Here is a 16,634-nt window from a genome sequence, read left to right on the forward strand (position 1 = left end):
AGCATATGTTTATGTCTTAAAATGTTGTGTACAGTTTGTAATAATCTACATATTTGCTTGAGGGCTGCTTTTTTTATCAACATATTTACTACAAATTGAAATAGACACTGCAGTATTGATTGGTAGTCAGAGACCATATGGCCCAAGCTGTATATGTTGGTATGATAGGAGTAAAATGCTCAAATAGCAATGTGATTTGGTAATGCTGATGTTCTTTATTGTATGTACTCTCCAGCGCCTCAGGATATGCACAGACAAAAGGGAAGCCAAGGGTACCAGGACAGCGACAACCAAAGAAAATGCTTCAGGGGTGCAGCCCTCCTCAGACGGGGAAATCAGCCACTGAATAGAGTGAAAATAGGTGGCACACACACCTAGTGCATTATCCAAGGTTTATTGTAGGAGTGAAAGAATAATAAAAACATACTCACAGACGAAGCATGTATCTAAAAAGCATAGAAAAATGACAATGGCCAAAAGGGCAGGCAAGGTGTTCTCACTTTCAGTGCGGTCAAACTGACGCGTTTCGGGGACGAATCCCTTTCCTCAGAGCTGATGACCAACCTCTGATGCTGATGTATGATGAATGGAAAGTAAGAGCCTTGCCTCAACAGCACTCCTTTCACTCCTACAATAAACCTTGGATAATGCACTAGGTGTGTGCGCCACCTGTTTTCTCTCTATTCAGTGATGTTCTTTATTGACCTATGTAAAGTGTGAATTTTAATGATAGGTCCACGTAACAAATCATAGCATTGTTTCCTATTAAGGTGATCTGATACTTAATTCTCTATTCTTCATATTGCAAAGGTCCTTTATTCCTAAGAAGGTGCATGAGTCTCTGATTCACAACTCGATATATGCTGCTAGATAGAATTCTTGGTTATTGGGCCAGCTTCTCCTGACAACTTTTTGTTTTTTTTTAGGGTACCAGCTGCATGTCAGAAAGTGGAACACTGCTGTATGTTACAATTAAAGATGTTGGGAGAAAAAAAACACAACAAAATTCCCATGACTTCTAACTTTTCTGATTCTTTTCTTTAACAAATCCAGTAATATACTGAGATACTTGGGAACAGCAACATCCAATGTTTGACTTTTATTTCTCCAATAGGGACTAAGGTCTTTCAATTACATAGTCTTGAAGAGTCTTGTTGAGTGTGTCTTCTTGATGAATAAAAGGTGGTGGAAAGAATCTTTGGTAATATTCTACTGAAATATTTCTATGCTTGCTATGTGGAGACAGTCAGGGCACAAGAGGCATGCAGTTACATCATACTCTATATCAGCCTTTCTCAACCTTTTCAACACAGAACTTTCTGGCCTCAGGGAACCCCTGCTAAAAACAACTGTATCTATATTTAATGACAGAATAGTGTGATGGTCAGTGGGAAGAATGCTCCTTACACTTGTGAATATTGGAAAGAATTACCCCTTTACAGATAGCTAAAAGAATGAAAGGTGTCAGCTGGAACTTATCTGATAGGCAGAAATTGCTCATTGCTCAAGGATCCCCTAGCAACCTCTAAAGGAACCCTAGGGTTGCATAGAATCCTTGTTGAGAAACCCTGCTATCTGTAGCATCTTTTCCTATTAGGAAAATTGTCCAGGGTGGTAGCTGAGGTCACGGAGAGATCAAAAACTTTTCAGTCAGTATCCAATACTGCCAGCTGATTTAGGGCCATGGTAAATGGTTGATTCTGTTGCACGTGAATTGCCATAGTGAAGTTGGGGCTTATCCCTTAGAGTTGCTTTCCCACTGGCTTAAAACTGTGCACTTCCTAGAAAGGGAACAGTGAAGGAGTGACATCTTGCAGGGCTGACAGCTTGTAAGTGACTCCGTAGGAAAAGTTATCGTGCTACTTAGGGATCCTGTTGCTGGCAAGTTGTTATTGCTCATATGCCATGGTCATACTATCAGATAGTATTTAAGAATATCTTTATTAGAGATGAGTGAATTATTCAAAAATTCGATTCGGCTGATTCGCCGAATTTGAGGAAGAAATTCGATTCGATGCGAATTAATTCGCTACGAATTTAACTTATTAAAAGGGTTTCTGGGCTTCAGAGAGCCTTTAAATTAGTGCAGAACACTGTACCTTTAATTTAAATGCCCTTGGAGATGAGGAAGGAGAAGGAGAAGGAGAAGGATGAGAAGAAGGAGAAAGAGAAGGATGAGGAGAAGGATGAGAAGAAGGAGAAGGATGAGAAGAAGGAGAAGGATGAGAAGAAGGAGAAGGATGAGAAGAAGGAGAAGGAGAAGGAGAAGGATAAGGATGAGAAGAAGGAGAAGGAGAAGGATGAGAATATGGAGAAGGAGAAGGATGAGAAGAAGGAGAAGGATGAGAAGAAGGAGAAGGAGAAGGATGAGAAGAAGAAGAAGGATGAGAAGGAGAAGGAGAAGGATGAGAAGAAGGAGAAGGATGAGAAGAAGGAGAAGGAGAAGGATGAGAAGAAGGAGAAGGATGAGAAGAAGGAGAAGGAGAAGGAGAAGGATGAGAAGAAGGAGAAGGATGAGAAGAAGGATGAGAAGAAGGAGAAGGATGAGAAGAAGGAGAAGGATGAGAAGAAGAAGGATGAGAAGAAGAAGAAGGATGAGAAGAAGGAGAAGGATGAGAAGAAGGATGAGAAGAAGGAGAAGGATGAGAAGAAGGATGAGAAGAAGGAGAAGGATGAGAAGAAGGAGAAGGAGAAGGAGAAGGATGAGAAGATGGAGAAGGATGAGAAGAAGGAGAAGGATGAGAAGAAGGAGAAGGAGAAGGATGAGAAGAAGGAGAAGGATGAGAAGAAGGAGAAGGATGAGAAGAAGGAGAAGGAGAAGGATGAGAAGAAGGAGAAGGAGAAGGATGAGAAGAAGGAGAAGGATGAGAAGAAGGAGAAGGAGAAGGATGAGAAGAAGGAGAAGGATGAGAAGAAGGAGAAGGATGAGAAGAAGGATCAGAAGAAGGAGAAGGAGAAGGATGAGAAGAAGGAGAAGGATGAGAAGAAGGAGAAGGAAACAAATAGATACAATGTTTCAACCGCTGTATGGAGGGAATGTCACAGAACTGTCAGAAATAGCCTATTTCTGACAGTTCTGTGACATTCACTCCATACAGCGGTTTCAACCGCTGTATGGAGGGAATGTCACAGAACTGTCAGAAATAGGCTATTTCTGACAGTTCTGCGACATTCACTCCATACAGCGGTTTCAACCGCTGTATGGAGGGAATGTCACAGAACTGTCAGAAATAGCCTATTTCTGACAGTTCTGCGACATTCACTCCATACAGCGGTTTCAACCGCTGTATGGAGGGAATGTCACAGAACTGTCAGAAATAGGCTATTTCTGACAGTTCTGTGACATTCACTCCATACAGCGGTTGAAACATTGTATCTATTTGTTTCCATAAATGGAAACAAATAGATACAATGTTTCAACCGCTGTATGGAGGGAATGTCACAGAACTGTCAGAAATAGCCTATTTCTGACAGTTCTGTGACATTCACTCCATACAGTGGTTTCAACCGCTGTATGGAGGGAATGTCACAGAACTGTCAGAAATAGCCTATTTCTGACAGTTCTGTGACATTCCCTCCATACAGCGGTTGAAACATTGTATCTATTTGTTTCCATAAATGGAAACAAATAGATACAATGTTTCAACCGCTGTATGGAGGGAATGTCAAAGAACTGTCAGAAATAGCGGAGCTCTGCAGATACACTTAGCGGAGCTCTGCAGATACACTTTTTGCCGGCTTGGAATTCTTCTTATTTTCATCCTACTTCTTCTTCTTCTTCTTCTTCTTCTTCTTCTTCTTCATCCTCATCCTCATCCTCTTCTTCTGAGGATGAGGATGAGGATGAAGAAGAAGTAGGATGAAAATAAGAAGAATTCCAAGCCGGCAAAAAGTGTATCTGCAGAGCTCCTCTAAGTGTATCTGCAGAATAGAGGAGCTCTGCAGATACACTTTTTGCCGGCTTGGAATTCTTCTTATTTTAATCCCACTTCTTCTTCTTCTTCTTCTTCTTCATCCTCATCCTCAGAAGAAGAGGATGAGGATGAGGATGAAGAGGAAGAAGAAGAAGAAGTAGGATGAAAATAAGAAGAATTCCAAGCCGGCAAAAAGTGTATCTGCAGAGCTCCTCTATTCTGCAGATACACTTAGAGGAGCTCTGCAGATACACTTGTTGCCGGCTTGGAATTTCTTCTTATTTTCATCCTACTTCTTCTTCTTCTTCTTCTTCTTCTTCATCCTCATCCTCAGAAGAAGAAGAAGAGGATGAGGATGAAGAGGAAGAAGAAGAAGAAGTAGGATGAAAATAAGAAGAATTCCAAGCCGGCAAAAAGTGTATCTGCAGAGCTCCTCTAAGTGTATCTGCAGAATAGAGGAGCTCTGCAGATACACTTTTTGCCGGCTTGGAATTCTTCTTATTTTCATCCTACTTCTTCTTCTTCTTCTTCTTCATCCTCATCCTCAGAAGGAGAAGAAGAGGATGAGGATGAAGAGGAAGAAGAAGAAGAAGAAGTAGGATGAAAATAAGAAGAATTCCAAGCCGGCAAAAAGTGTATCTGCAGAGCTCCTCTATTCTGCAGATACACTTAGAGGAGCTCTGCAGATACACTTTTTGCCGGCTTGGAATTCTTCTTATTTTCATCCTACTTCTTCTTCTTCTTCTTCTTCTTCTTCATCCTCATCCTCAGAAGAAGAAGAAGAGGATGAAGATGAGGATGAAGAGGAAGAAGAAGAAGAAGTAGGATGAAAATAAGAAGAATTCCAAGCCGGCAAAAAGTGTATCTGCAGAGCTCCTCTATTCTGCAGATACACTTAGAGGAGCTCTGCAGATACACTTTTTGCCGGCTTGGAATTCTTCTTATTTTCATCCTACTTCTTCTTCTTCTTCTTCATCCTCATCCTCAGAAGAAGAGGATGAGGATGAAGAGGAAGAAGAAGAAGAAGAAGAAGAAGAAGAAGAAGAAGTAGGATGAAAATAAGAAGAATTCCAAGCCGGCAAAAAGTGTATCTGCAGAGCTCCTCTATTCTGCAGATACACTTAGAGGAGCTCTGCAGATACACTTTTTGCCGGCTTGGAATTCTTCTTATTTTCATCCTACTTCTTCTTCTTCATCCTCATCCTCAGAAGAAGAAGAAGAGGATGAGGATGAGGATGAAGAGGAAGAAGAAGAAGAAGTAGGATGAAAATAAGAAGAATTCCAAGCCGGCAAAAAGTGTATCTGCAGAGCTCCTCTATTCTGCAGATACACTTAGAGGAGCTCTGCAGATACACTTTTTGCCGGCTTGGAATTCTTCTTATTTTCATCCTACTTCTCCTTCTTCTTCTTCTTCTTCTTCTTCTTCTTCTTCATCCTCATCCTCATCCTCTTCTTCTTCTTCTGAGGATGAGGATGAAGAAGAAGAAGAAGTAGGATGAAAATAAGAATAATTCCAAACCGGCAAAAAGTGTATCTGCAGAGTTCCTCTATTTCTGACAGTTCTCTGACTTTCACATTTACAGCGGTTGAAACATTGTATCTGTTTCCGAATAAAAACATCTGTATCCTAAATGGAAACAAATAGATACAATGTTTCAACCGCTGTACATGTGAAGGAACTGTCAGAGAACTGTCAGAAATAGCGGAGCTCTCTGCAGGGACACTTTTGCCGGCTGATCGGGAAAAATCCGATTTGCGCACCCAAAGTAGGCTAATATTCGGATTCGACGCGAATCGAATTTTTCCTGAAATTCGAATCGAATTCCACTTCGCCTGGTTCGATTCGCTCATCTCTAATCTTTATATTACAATATCCATTTATCTTGTTACTTGATAACGTTTTTGGTAAAATCTTTTATTTATATGACAATAGAAGGTAAGGACAAAAGGAAATATTTTGCTCCTTGAATCTGCTTGCAGGAAGAATCTTTAGCTTTTATGAAAAAAAAAAGAGAGAGAAATAACAATCAAAGGTTGATGAGATGATCCCTGCAGGCATGTTCTGTAATTAGCTGGTGAATTTTACAGTGCTTTGCCTTACTCAAAAGGCTGGTATTCTGCTTCACTGCCTTCAAGCTAGAAGTAATTTCCATGGTATTGGTTTAATACAAAATATCTTTTAGTCAACACAAGGTATTTGAGATATTATCAGTTTCAGCTGCAAATGACATATGCAGAATACATTTTGGCTTAAAGGAGAAATGCTTGTTTCAATGTTTTTAGCCTATAAGACATAAACAGACAAATATTTTTTTTTCATTTAAATAATGTGAATAATGTGAATAGTGTGGCATTTATTTCCACCCATCAGTTTTTTTTTTAAATTGAGCATTCATATGTTTGTTTACCAAACATAAGAAATAATAAATGGGTTTTAATCATGTTGGGCAGTAAGTGCCAAGTTCTAAGTGAGTGGGACTAATGCTTATGTTTTTCTGGAACTGATTTGCTCTGAACTGTGAAAACTAAGCCAGAAGGCAGTACAACACATGTAATCACATAAAATGCTCCAAAATAGTCAGATACCCCAGATTATTTAATGCTTTATAAATTATTTCTAGTTGGATTCTGTTGAACATTTGCATGATATATATAAGTAGATTTGGAAGGTGGTCATGCTTCAGAGCCATTTGGAGCCTTACTGATACCAACTCACAGTGGTGGGACAAGGTCAACTAGCTCCCAGGGCAAAAGAACCAAACTGTGCCCCCCCTTGCATTATATGCAAGCTTACGGGGTGCTATCCCCAGCAGTCATGCACTTGTAAAAATGCGTGTGTTAGAATGGGCTCACTGGTGCCCCCAAATCATACAGAAATCTCTGCGCCCAGGACAGCCATCCCTCCTGCCCACTCCTTGTGACAACCCTACCAACTTAGTTAGACCTGGCCATGGTTATATATTATGGTTGGTAAATGGAGATGTGTGGCACCTCCTACCAATTGGCCTAGACCAATCTACCATCTCTTACAGTTTTGCTTTGTACTCCATTTTGTATTATATTAGTATTAACAAAAGGATTTTCATAGATTTAAATTTACAGTGTTAGGACATCTTGTGTGTTTAGCCTAGATAAATACATTAGGACATCTTATGTGTTTATTAGGCAAATGATCCTCCATTTTTTTGCATGCTAGTCTTGTATCAAATACAAATGGGTCACTAAAGTTACGAAAATTCTCGTAAGGCAGAATTCAACTCTGTAAGCGATGTAAAGTATTGTATCGTATTATATTCTTTCCTTTCCGAGCATGGTCTTGGTCACTTTTTTCATACAAATACTATACTAATTACACGAAAATCATTCATTCTGTTGTCTTAAGAAAAAAATGCTTGTGCTCTCGAAACCGGTGTACTAACGAATAGATCATTGGACGATTGCTCCAAAGGCGTTTTCGACATTCTCATCGTGTGTTTTAGGCTTTAAACAATACTCTGTGTAAATGGGAAATTTACAATCTCCTGATACCTGTAAGGCAAAGGAGGACAAGTTTTAAAGATAGAATCTAGCACAACTGTACTTGTTAAGAAGCAAATAATATAAACCTGACCAAATATGGTTTTATTGCTGTTTGTTCCTCATGTGGGAAGAATTTCCCTCATTTATTTCACAGTGATGATGGTCCCTGAAACTAGGATCCCAAACATACAAAGAAATACTTGTGTCACAAACACAAATTTAAGCTATAAAGTTGTTGTGAACCTCATACATGAAAAATGAACAAACCCCATCCCACTATAGTGTGTACTTACTTGAATTCACAGCACACAGTCTGGTTCTTCTCTGATCTTTCCTCTCTCTGATCCCTCCTCTCTCTGATATCCGCATGAGTCATTGAAAGAACTCAAAGCCGACACAACAGCCTGCAGGGAAACAGCCCACCCCCACCTCCAGCACACAGCAGGTGCCTCAGCTCTGTATGTTTTTTCTATGAGCCTGTGTACAGGGGGTGTATTCCTTCCTTCCTTTCAGTTATGAGATTAGTACTCATGCACACTGGGCATTTTTACAGCTGCTGTTTTTGGCTTTTGACTTTTTTTCTACAGCCAGTAAACTCCCCAGCAGGGGCGGACTGACAACTCATGGGGCCCCCGGGCAATAGGGGATCATGGGGCCCCTGTGTCCTTGCCCAAACTCAAAAAAGCCTATGAAAAAGGTACCAGGGGCATCTCATGGGGCCCTCTACTAACCCCGGGCCCTCGGGCAGTGCCCGAGTTTCCAAATGGTCAGTCCGCCCCTGCTCCCCAGCATGTTATCCTATGTGTTCATACACACATGAACTGTAATCAAGGTTTTTTGGCAGGAGCGTTTTTTGGCTGGAAAAAACCCACAGAACTAGTGGGTTTCTAGAGGATTTTTTTTAGCTGTAAAAATGCTCTAATGCGGAAAAACGTGGCAAAATGTGGTAAACTGATGTAAAACTCGGTAAATCATCGCAAACCAGCGTTTTTGAACTTTTTTGGCCACCCTAATTTTTTTGGGGGGGTCAAAAAACCTCTAAAAAAATGCATAAAACTGCAAACGTGAAAAAACGCAGAAAAACGCCAATACAAAAATGCCAAAAAATGCTGAAAAACTAAAGTTTTTAATGTGACTTTACACAGCTACCGTTACCAGTGTTATTAAAATGCCCAGTGTGCATGGAGCCTTACACTACAGCTGAATACTCAAGCTCTTCAGTCTGTGTGAAGTCAGATCCCCGTCTCCTGCTTTCTGCTGCTGAGAACTCCTTTAATCTGTGTGTTTTTAGAAGGCTCTAAAGGGGAAATGGCTGCAGATAAACAGGTAGGAGCTTATGTGGGAGGATTTGTTTCATCCCTGTGTATCACCAGAGGCTAGCTACTTTACTGGGTATATATAAGGGTTTACAACTGCTTGAAATCAGTCAATCATAGACATGGGTCTGCAAATTCATCTTACCAATTCTACATGGGACAGTGTACCATTAACCATCCTTCTACTGAGTTGATTAAACTTAATAGAGCCCATAAAGTCCTTAGACACCTTGGTCCATGATCTACCAGGGGTCTCTAAACTATGGCTCTCCAGGTGTTGAGGAACTGCAAGTCCCATGAGGCCTTGCAAGACTCTGACAGCCACAGGCAATACTCCCAGAGGCAGAGGCGTGATGGGACTTGTAGTACTTCAACAGCTGGAGGGCCATAATTTGTAGACCCCTGATCTAGGCCAAAAGACATTATCTGCACAGTACATAATGTTGCTCTGAAAGAAGAAATCATGTGCACAGCCAGAAAAATGCATTCCATAGAATTTGATGGGGAGCACTACAGTTATTCCCAGACCTCTCCTGGATCACTTTGAAGCAAAGACATACCACTCAACCACTAATTTCTGTTGTGAAAGAAAATTATGTTACCTATCAAAGAAGGTTCCCATTTTTTTGACAGCTAAGAGAAATGGCAAATTTTCTACACTATGCTTTTCAGAAGACCTGTCCTTTTTTTGTAAAGATTTGAACATGCCATGTCCCAGAATCCAAAGTTGGAACCCTCTTTATATTTTTTCTCCTGACCACAAGCCCACTGACTTTTCTCCCTTCTTTTGAGTAGGATCTCACCCATAACTCACTCACATGTTACTTCTAAAGCTATGCTTGGACTGTGAAGTTTGGATCCACATCTGATATTGATCACATGCAGACCAACCAGGTCTCTGACATAATCATCTTCTTACACAGTTTTTTTTCCTCATTGTTCAGCTTCTATCATGCAAAACAATGCATTGTATTGATGACACCTACAGTATGTCCACTTGCCTTTTATAGCATGTTTGACATCTACAGCTAATTCAGGGAATTATTGTTATTAGTTTTTGTCACAGGTTAACTTCAGGCAGACTGGAGTAGTGTTATGTAGGGCGCACTCACCGTGGATCCACTGTGGCTTCTTTTATTGCCCTCTTTTTTGGGGCCTGGACCCCTCAGTTTCATGGTACCTTGAGGAAATCTAGAGGACCAGTTTGGATAACTTTGGATATACTGAAGCAGTTTAGTACCTCTCCCACTGAGGACACAGCAACTATTAGATTCATAACCCAGTTCCATAACCACCATGTACATGGAACATGTGATACGGAGACACTGACCAATACTACTACAGGATCCCCATTTAAGATATTTCATACCTGACATACCCAGATTTTCATACAGAAAAGCATGCAATATTAAGAGTAGAATAGCACCCAGCATATTGACATCCAAAAAACAAAACTTCGCCTCTCTTAAATTTTCTTCTATCATATGTATGTATCAATGTCATAAACCACTCTGTCTGATGTGCATGCTCATCAAACAAGGCCAAAAAGATTTGGAGATAAAATGGAAAACATACAAAATCAAGGAGTTCTATACATGCTCAACAGAAATTGTGGTGTACTGTTTAGCATGCCCATGTGGCTTACATTACATGGGTAGAACTATCCGCACACTGCAGAAGCATTTTGTGGAACTTCACTGCCTTATGGATGTCGGTATAGACACACATAGTGTCCGCAGACACTTCCAGCAAGGAAACGAAGCATCCTTACAGAGGAAAATGAGGAGGGAAAAGGATTAATGGATCCCAAAAAGAGAAGACTCTAGTTAACAACAGTATCTTTAACCTTAGCAATGTTTCCCTCACTGATAATGAATTAAGCCTGTTAAATAAAGGATTGAAATTTGCTCCAAACAAAAAATTGGACAAATTGCATACATATATAGACATACACAAGTTTACCCGTAAACTGGCGCTTTAAAGGTATTTTCTTAATACTCCTCTCACATCCAATTTAACCAATAGTACGTGTGGAGACATAAAGGTTTCCAATTTAAAGAACGCTTCATTATTTAATCCACCTGCACATTCACAGATTAATATTTTTAAGAACATGGTTTTAAGCGATTTAGAGAAGATAAAAGTTAGAAATTGGAATAACCAGCATTTGATCAACAAGGGTATTAAATCACTTCTGTCAATAAAGACCTTGTTATCCGACCGATAAAGGTGGTGGGGTTGTTGTAATGGACAAAAAAGACTATATGATCCAAGTCCACAAAAGTCTTGATGATATGGATACATACAAACCACCCCCAAAAAATCCCTTAATCCCGTATAAAAAAGAACTTAAGAAACTGATTAATCAAGGTTTTGATGGGGGAGTGATTAATAAGAAAGAAAAGGCTTTTTATGTCCAGCAGCCCCAAGATTACCTGTCTTATACTGCCTCCCCAAGATCCATAAGGATCCTGTCTGTCCTCCTGGAAGACCAATCATTAGTAGCATTGGGTCATTATGTTCTCATATTGGAGAATATATAGATTTCTTCTTGCAACTCCAGGTCACCACTACTCCTTCATATCTGAGAGATACAAAACAAATCTTGGTTGACCTGAAAGATTTTAAAGTCACTAATAAGACATACCTAGTTACAGCTGATGTTTCTGCCCTGTACAGCAACATCAAACATGAGGACTGGATGGAAGCAGTTAGGTTTTATTTTGATATGACTACAGATATGCCCAGGCGACAAAAAATTTTAATTTTAGACTTGCTTAATTTTGCTATGCATTGCAACTACTTCTGGTTTGACCATGTCTTAATTTACAAATCACTGGTGTCGGGTTGGGAGCGAAATTTGCTCCCAGCCTAGCAAATTTGTTTATGGCAAGGTGGGAGGAGGACCTTATTTATTCTCGTGATTGGCCCTCCTTAATATTTTATCGCCGGTATATAGACAACATTTTCCTTTTATGGCAAGGCGATGAGTTTTCATTGAATAGTTTTTTTACAACTCTTAATTACAATGATCTTAATATTAAATTATTTTTTCAATATGATTTTAAAGAAATCAATTTCCTTGACCTGGTCTTAATTAACGATGGCACTAACATTATAACAAAAACCTATTTCAAATACACGGATAGGAAGAGTTTTCTGCCCACAGACAGTTGTCGCCATCCGGTATGGTTAAACAATATACCAAAGGGACAATTTCTCAGATTATGGAGAAACTGTGCCAATCTATCAGATTACCATAACCAAGCAGGTATTCTCAAAACCAGGTTCTTAGAAAAAGGTTACAGTACTGAGGTTCTTAATAATACTATTGAAGAAGTTGGTGCCCTAAACAGATCTGATTTACTTACGTCAGAGAGAAAAATTAGGTCTGAACGTGTCTGTCCATTTATTACAAACTTCTGCACTCAGTATAAGGAAAGGATGTGGCTAAAATTATTAAGAAGAATTGCACAATCTTGAAGAATTTTAGGGGATGTGTTACCCGATCACCCAGAAGTCACCTTCCAGAAAGCACCATCCCTGAGACACACACTGGCACCCAACGTGGTAGATCCTCCTAGAAGCATGACATCATCATTTGGATTGAATGGCTTCTTTCCATGTAATAGATGTGTAGCCTGCCAATACAATGGCTCTCATAAAAGAAAGATCGTTGAATTTAAGTCTAACACCACGGGAAAGATCTATAAAATTAACCCACTCATTACGTGCAACAGCACGCATGTAACAAAGCTGTACACCATACTGCCCCGAACTACATCACCGACATAATATCCAAGTACCACCCAACACGCACACTCCGCTCCTCACAAGACCTCCTTCTCTCTAGTTCCCTGGTCTCCTCCTCCCATGCCCGCCTCCAGGACTTCTCCAAGGTTTCACCCATCCTCTGGAACTCCCTGCCCCAACCCATCAGATTATCACCTACTCTCCTCTCCTTTAGGCGCTCCCTGAAAACCCACCTCTTCAGGGAAGCCTACCCCACCCCCTGCTAACTTGCCGACCTCCTCCACTCTTCCTACCACTCCATCCCCCACAGCTTTCTCCTCCTGTGCCACCATCCCCTCCCTCCTAGATTGTAAGCTCGAAAGAGCAGGGCCCTCGATCCCCTCATGTTTTGCATTGTATTATATTGTTATTGTTCTGTCCCCCATTGTAATATACAGCGCTTAGCGAACTATTGGCGCTTTATAAATACTGTATAATAATAATAATGTAGTTTATCTACTGGAATGTTCTTGTAACAAGCAGTATACGGGTAGAACCACAAGGAGAGTGAGGGATAGGCTCCGAGAGCACTATCATAACATCAAGAAGGGCTATAAAGAACACTCACTTTCTAAACACTTCCGTGACTACCATGACAGAGATCCTACCCATCTGTAATTTACAGGTATTGATCTTATCAAGCCGCAATGGAGATGGGGACATAAAAGGAGAGCTGTTTCTCAATTGGAAACAAAATAGATCATTGAACTTAAATCCCTGTCAACATATGGCCTTAACATAGATCTAGACATTAATTGCTTCATTGATAATAGCTGATCTATGTTACTTCTACTCCATTCTATTCTATTTCATTTTGTTCTCATCTTAAGATCAATTCATGTTTTAAAGATTTTTACTTATTTTATGCACCCTGCACTTTATCTACCTATGTGTAGGGATTGTATTTATCTTCTACGGATTAATCTAATTTTGTGCAATTATCTTTTACAATTTTATCATTATTTTATATTTCTGAATGCTCTTATATATACCCATGAGTCATTATGCTACAGTTGGATTTTAGTAATAATTTTATTACATTGTTCATATATGATTTTAATCCAGATTATTTATGTAATATTCTGTTATATGCGCCTCAGCAGCGCTCACTTTTTATTTGTTATTATTGTGTACTATATATACATATAGTGCAGCGCTGAAAAAGTATAGAAATGAAATGTGTAAAATATATATATATATATATAAAAGTCTTTCTTATGACAATATAGTCAAATATGTGCAGGTCTTCTCCTCATTAGGTGACTGGAAAATAACAAGATTGCGCACTCACCGACCGCACATTTAAAATGCGCCTGTGTATGATATATTCCAAAAGACCAGCCAGGTATACAGCTCCAAAGACCACACGGATCCTCCCTCTCCAACACTCTCGTTTGCCTTGGGTGTAGCAATATCTCCAGATCCAAAGGTAGAAAGACAGAGATCCCCCTTCCTTGGTTCCAGACACCCCAGGAATGGAAGATGTGTATCTGCACTCTCCAACAGGAGAGTCAAAGAAAAAGGGGAACGCCAATAGTGTGGTACTATCAAAAACTTTATTGGAGCAATAATGCCTGGGTCATATGCACACATATATCCATACACCATAAGCCAATAACGGACAGGTAGGTATGAAAGGAAATAGTAGTACTAACCCGGCAATGGCATAAAAACAAAGACCACCAGACCTCCTCTTGGTCCCAGTGGTCTGGAAGTCACACTTGCTACTTGGCTCCTCCTGAGGCCTTTCGTGCAAAAAGCACTTCTTCAGAGGATGGAGCCAGAGGTGGCGTCCATCCTCTGAAGAAGTGCTTTTTGCACGAAAGGCCTCAGGAGGAGCCAAGTAGCAAGTGTGACTTCCAGACCACTGGGACCAAGAGGAGGTCTGGTGGTCTTTGTTTTTATGCCATTGCCGGGTTAGTACTACTATTTCCTTTCATACCTACCTGTCCGTTATTGGCTTATGGTGTATGGATATATGTGTGCATATGACCCAGGCATTATTGCTCCAATAAAGTTTTTGATAGTACCACACTATTGGCGTTCCCCTTTTTCTTTGACTCTCCTGTTGGAGAGTGCAGATACACATCTTCCATTCCTGGGGTGTCTGGAACCAAGGAAGGGGGATCTCTGTCTTTCTACCTTTGGATCTGGAGATATTGCTACACCCAAGGCAAACGAGAGTGTTGGAGAGGGAGGATCCGTGTGGTCTTTGGAGCTGTATACCTGGCTGGTCTTTTGGAATATATCATACACAGGCGCATTTTAAATGTGCGGTCGGTGAGTGCGCAATCTTGTTATTTTCCAGTCACCTAATGAGGAGAAGACCTGCACATATTTGACTATATTGTCATAAGAAAGACTTTTATATATATATATATATATTTTACACATTTCATTTCTATACTTTTTCAGCGCTGCACTATATGTATATATTGTCTCTATTATGAGGTTTAGTGATTCCTTGAAGTGTTCCAGCAGCTGGTTTTTCTGAGCGCTCGCTTTATTCATTATTCATTATTGTGTACTATATGTTATTACTCAGCACTTCATATTTGTTACTATATAAATATAACTATGGGTGGTTGTTACATTTTTCTTTCAGTAGACATCATCTTCAAGTGAGTACGCCATTTATAAAGAGTGTATTACATTCAAGTCATGTTCATGATGCGGTTCTTCTTTCTAGGTTATTTTCATTATAACACCTATGCATAATAGTTGTTTTTATGGTTGTATTCTATTTTATAGCTCCTGGCACCCACTTGCAATTTTTGCTTAATTTTGATAAGTGTGTAAGACATCTGCTTTTATGGGTATACTATCACTTAATAATTTATTATGCCACTTGAAGTATCATTCTTGTTCCATTGTGCATGGACCCTGTCAATGGGTAGTGTCTTAACACCACTACCTTGATAAACCTACCTTGATAAACCTAACCCTTACCGATAACTACTTAGCTCCGTGTTAACATAATATTTATATATTTATTTTAATGTTTAATGCTTAGCAAGTACTGTAGTCAGCCACTTTGTTTAGTTTTTTTTATCTGTTTTTATAGAGATGGGTGTAACCACTCCCTTGATGCCACCTTAACTTCGCCCTCCTATTACATGGCTCCACCACCTTGGGGCTTGGTCTTGATGAAGAAGAGAACTACGCATTATCATGGTTGCCCGATCACCACCCTTAACATGCGACAATCCCACGACCGCGACGTCCAATAATACGTCACGCTCGCGGCGTCAGATCTTCTCACCCCAGGTCTTCTCACAAAACTCGTGACCAAAGGACCGGCCGACCTAAAACCGCGATGTGACGTGCGTAACAATGCCACACTCAGCTGCGCCCTGCACAATGATTGTCCAGCTAATGGTCTACAATCTGTGCCTGCAGCCTGAATGCGCTTGTTACTGGGTCGGGTTAGTTACGCAACTAACCCTCTACTGCCACCACCACTTTTTGTACAGAGAAAGGGGAAACTCTCTTTATCAAATATACACTGTAATGGTTGAAAAGTCGCCTGTCCAATATGGCCACCGCAGGCCAATTGGGCAGAGGACTAAACAAACACAGTAGCGTCTCTTCAGAAGGCAGGGATTCGTAAATTGCAATTAGGCACTTTAAAAACAGTTTAACACTTTCAGAAAGAAAGATTTATTACTAAAAGAGTCAAACAGGTGCAATAAAATATTTACAAAAAAAAATGTAACTAAGATATATATATATATATGCATAGAAAACAGCTCAGCACAGAGATAACAGGGAGAAGTTAAAAGGTTAAGTTACTTGCCATGTTCAGCCTTAAGGTAAGCAGATCCAAGTTGCAGAGCGAAAAGGGTCTTTGATCTCCTGCTGTTACGATGTTAAAATTAGGAGATCTCTTTAGCTAGCCTCAGGCCTACAGCCTGTGCTTTTTACAGTCCCCCAGCAGGGGGGTGCCTTTGAGTAACTGGCCAATACTCTGTTTAGGGAGGGATCAATACCTTCATAATCCATGATATGAAACGCAGGGGACAAACTGACTTGAGGAATGTTCATTTAATTCTGTCACCTTAAGCTGTTAGGTTTTATGAGGTTACAATCTCTT

This window comes from Staurois parvus, unplaced genomic scaffold (genome assembly GCF_062004578.1).
Source record: "Staurois parvus isolate SC_StPar_1 unplaced genomic scaffold, SC_StPar_1.0 ptg000019l, whole genome shotgun sequence".
NCBI lineage: Eukaryota > Metazoa > Chordata > Amphibia > Anura > Ranidae > Staurois > Staurois parvus.